The following is a 5,224-nucleotide window of genomic DNA, read 5'->3' on the forward strand; positions in this document are numbered from 1 at the left end:
CAGATAGTGAAGAGAGGTGAAAATTTAATAGTCATAGGTGACTGGAATTCGAGTGTAGGTAAAGGGAGAGAAGGAAACATAGTAAGTGGATATGGATTGGGGCTTGGTAGAATTTTGCACAGAGTCCAACTTAATCATAGCTAACACTTGGTTTAAGAATCATGAAAGAAGGTTGTATACATGGAAGAACCCTGGAGATACTAAAAGGTATCAGATAGATTATATAATGGTAAGACAGACATTTTGGAACCAGGTTTTAAATTGTAAGACATTTCCAGGGGCACAGGTGGACTCTGACCACAATCTAATGGTTATGACCTGTAGATTAAAACTGAAGAAACTGCAAAAAGTTGCGAATTTATGGAGATGGGACCTGGATAAACTGAAAGAACCAGAGGTTGTAAAGAGTTTCAGGGAGAGCATAAGGGAACAATTGACAGGAATGGGGGAAAGAAATACAGTAGAAGAAGAATGGCTAGCTTTGAGAGATTAAGTAGTGAAGGCAGCAGAGGATCAAGTAGGTAAAAATATGAGGGCTGCTAGAAATCCTTGGGTGACAGAAGAAATATTAAATTTAATTGATGAAAGGAGAAAATATAAAAATGCAATAACTGAAGCAGGCAAAAAGGAAATCAAACATCTCAACAAACAGATCGACAGGAAGTACAAAATGGCTAAGCAGGGATGGCTAGAGGACAAAGGTAAGGATGTAGAAGCTTATCTCACTAGGGGTAAGATAGATACTGCCTACAGGAAAATTAAAGAGACCTTTGGAGATAAGAGAACGACTTGTATGAACATCAAGAGCTCAGATGGAAACCCAGTTGTAAGCAAAGAAGGGAAAGCAGAAAGGTAGAATGAGTATATAGAGGGTCTATACAAGGGTGATGCACTTGAGGACAATATTATGGAAATGGAAGAGGATGTAGATGAAGATGAAATGGGAGATACGATACTGTGTGAAGAGTTTGACAGAGCATTGAAAGACCTGGGTCAAAACGAGGCCCCCAGAGTAGACAACATTCCATTCGAACTACTGACAGCCTTGGGAGAGCCAGTCCTGACAAAACTCTTACCATCTGGTGAGCAAGATATATGAAACAGGCGAAATACCCTCAGACTTCAAGAAGAATATAATAATTCCAATCCCAAAGAAACCAGGTGTTGACAGATGTGAAAATTACTGAACAATCACTTTAATAAGCAACAGCTGCAAAATACTAACACGATTTCTTTACAGACGAATGGAAAAAATAGTAGAAGCTGACTTCAGGGATGATCAGTTTGGATTCTGTAGAAATACTGGAACACATGAGGCAATACTGACCTTACGACTTATCTTAGAAGAAAGATTAAGGAAAGGCAAACCTATGTTTCTCGCATTTGTAGACTTAGAGAAAGCTTTTGACAATGTTGATTGTAACACTCTCTTTCAAATTCTAAAGGTGGCAGGGGTAAAATACAGGGAGCGAAAGGTTATTTGCGATTTGTACAGAAACCAGATGGGAGCCATAAGAGTCGAGGGGCATGATATAGTAGCAGTGGTTGGGAAGGGAGTGAGACAGGGTTGTAGCCTCTCACTGATGTTATTCAATCTGTATATTAAGCAGGCAGTAAAGGAAACAAAATAAAAATTCAGAGTAGGTATTAAAATCCATGAGGAAGAAATAAAAACTTTGAGATTTGCCGATGACATTGTAATTCTGTCAGAGACAGCAAAGGACTTGGAAGAGCAGTTGAATGGAATGGAGAGTGTCTTGAAAGGAGTATATAAGATGAACATCAACAAAAGCAAAATGAGGATAAGGAAATGTACTCGAATTAAGTTGGGTGATGCTGAGGGAATTAGATTAGGAAATAAGACACTTAAAGTAGTAAAGGAGTTTTGCTATTTGGAAGCAAAATAACTGATGATGGTCAAAGTAGAGAGGATATAATATGTAGACTGGCAATGGTAAGGAAGGCATTTCTGAAGAAGATAAATTTGTTAGCATTGAGTATAGATTTAAGTGACAGGAAGTCATTTCTGAAAGTATTTGTAAGGAGTGTAGCCATGTATGGAAGTGAAACATGGACGATAACTTGTTTGAACAAGAAGAGGATGCAAGTTTTCTAAATGTGGTGCTAAAGAAGAATGCTGAAGATTAGATATGTAGATCATATAACTAATGAGGAGATATTGAATAGGTCTGGGGAGAAGAAAAGTTTGTGGCACAACTTGACCAGAAGAAGGAATCGGTTGGTAGGACATGTTCTGAGGCATCAAGAGATCGTCAATTTAGTATTGGAGGCCAGTGTGGAGGGTAAAAATCGTAGAGAGAGGCCAAGAGATAAATACACCAAGCAGACTCAGAAGGATGTAGGTTGCAGTAGGTACTGGGAGATGAAGAAGCTTGCACATGATAGAGTTGCAGGGAGAGGTGCATCAAACCAGTCTCAGGACGGAAGACCACAACAACAACAGTGTAATGGACGAAATGCGATGAATCTGACTTTGTAATAACCTTACCAACAAAGATATGCCTATGAGGGAGGAGCTTACTGCAGCATCTCTCAGAAATACTTCACATAGGGAAATTTATGAAACACGATGATTCTGGCTTTGTAGTAACCATACCAACAAAGAGATGCAAATGAGTGAAAAGCTTTCTTCAGCTTCTCTCAGAAATACTGCCTATAGGGTAAAGGGTGAAGTGCAATGATTCTGGCTTCATAGTAACTATACCAAGAAAGACATGCAAAGGAGGGAGGAACTTTCTGTAGCTTCTCTCAGAAATGTTTCACATCGGGTATGGATGAAATACGATGATTCTGGCTTTGTAGGAACCCTAACATCAGAGAGATGCCTATGAGGGAGGAGCTTCCTGCAGCTTCTCTCTGAAAAACTTCACATAGGGTAATGAATGAAATGCGATTATTCTGGCTTTGCAGTAACCATACCAAAAAAGAGACGCAATTAAGGGAGGAGCTTTCAGTGGCTTCTATAATAAATACCTCACATCAGTTAATGGATGAAATATAATGATCGTTTCTGTGTACTAATCATACCAAAACAGAGATGCAAGTTTTGGAGGATCTTCCAGCAGCTTTCTCTCAGAAATACTTCACTTAAGGTAACGGATGAAATGCGATGATCCTGGCTTTCTAGTAACCATACCAACAAAGAAACGCAAATGAGGGAGGAGCTTTCTGTAGTTTCCCTCAGAAATACTTCACATCAGGTAATGGATGAAATGTAATGATTGTGTCTGTGTAGTAATCATACCAACAAACATATGCAAGTGAGGGAGGAGCTTTCTGCAGCTTCTCTCTGAAATACTTCACATAGGGTAAAAATGAAATGGGATGATTCTGGTTTTGTAGTAACCATACCAACAAAAGACACAAATGAGGGAGGAGCTTTCTGTAGCTACCAACAGAAATAATTCACATTAGGTAATGGATGAAATGTATTGAATGTGTCTGTGCACTAATCTTACCAAGAATCAGATGCAAGTGATGGAACAGCGATCTGCAGCTTCCCTCAGAATAAGTTCACATAGAGTATTAGATAAAATGCGGTTATTCTGGCTTTGAAGTAACCATATTAGCAAACAAATGCAAATGAGGGAGTAACTTTCTGTAGATTCTCTCAGAAATATTTCACATCAGGTAATGGATGAAATCTAATGATTGTGACTGTGTATTAATCATACCAATAAACAGATGCAAGTGACGGAGGAGTGTTCTGCAGCTTCTCTCAGAAATACTTCACATAGTGTAGTGGAAGAAATTCAATGATTCTGGCTTTGAAGTAACCATACCAACAAAGTGACGCAAATGGGGTAGTAGCTTTCAGTGGCTTCTCTCTTAAATACTTCACATTAGGCAATGGATGAAATGTAATGATTGTGTCTGTTTACTAATCATACCACAAAGCAGATGCTGGTGACTGAGGAGCTTTCCGCAGGTTCTCTCTGAAATACTTCGGGTAGGGTAATTTTAATGATTCTGGCTTTGTAGTAACCATAGCAACAAACAATGCAAATGAGAGAAGAGCTTACTGTAGCTTCCCTAAGAACTACTTCACATCAGGTAATGGAGGAAATGTAATGATTGTGTCTGTGTACTAATCATACCAACAAACAGATGCAAGTGAGGGAGGAGCTTTATTCAGCTTCTCTTTGAAATTCATAACCTATTGTACTGGATGAAAGGCAATGATTCTGGCTTTGTAGTAACCATACCAACAAAGGAACGCAAATGAAGGAGGAGCTTTCTGCAGCTTCTCTCTGAAATACGTAACATACGGTAACAGATGAAATGCGATGATTCTGGCTTGGTAGAACCATACCAACAAACAATTGCAAATTAGGAAGGATCTTTCTGTAGCATCCCTCAGAAATACTTCACATCTGGTAATGGATGAAATGTAATGTTTGTGTCTGTGCACTAATCATACCAACAAACAGATGCAAGTGAAGGAGGAGTTTCCCGTACCTTTTCTCTGAAATACATTTCAGAGGGTAATGGATGAAATGTAATGATTCTGGCTTTGTAGTAACCATACCAACAGTCAAACACAAATGAGGGCGGAGCTTCCTGCAGCCTGTGTCTGAAATAAATCACAAAGGGTAATGGATGAAATGCAATTATTCTGGCTTTGTAGTAACCATACCAACAATCAAACCAAAATGAGGGGGAGCTTTCTGTAGCTTTTCTCAGAAATACTTCACATAGAGTAATAGATGAAATGCGATGATTATGGCTTTGTAGTAACCATAACAACAAACAAACGCAAATGAGGCACTACGTTTCTGCAGCTTCTCTATGAAATACATCTCATGGGGTAATAGATGAAATGTGACAGTTCGGCTTTGTAGAACCATACCAACAAACAAACACAAATAAGGGAGGAGCTTTTTGTAGCTTCCCTCAGAAGTAGTTCACATAAGGTAATGGATGAAATATAAGGATTGTGTCTTTGTACTAATCATTCCAACAAACAGATGCAAGTGAGGGAGGAGCTTTCTGCACCTTCTCTCTTAAATACATAACATATTGTAATAGATGAAATGCGATGATTCTGGCTTTGTAGTAACCGTACCTACAAACAAACGCCAATGAGTGAGGACCTTTCAGTAGCTTTTCTCAGAAATATTTCACATAGGGTGATAGATGAAATGCGATGATTCAGGTTTTGTAGTAACCATACCAACAAACAAACGCAAATGAGGGAGGAGCT

This window comes from Schistocerca gregaria, unplaced genomic scaffold (genome assembly GCF_023897955.1).
Source record: "Schistocerca gregaria isolate iqSchGreg1 unplaced genomic scaffold, iqSchGreg1.2 ptg000474l, whole genome shotgun sequence".
Taxonomy (NCBI): domain Eukaryota; kingdom Metazoa; phylum Arthropoda; class Insecta; order Orthoptera; family Acrididae; genus Schistocerca; species Schistocerca gregaria.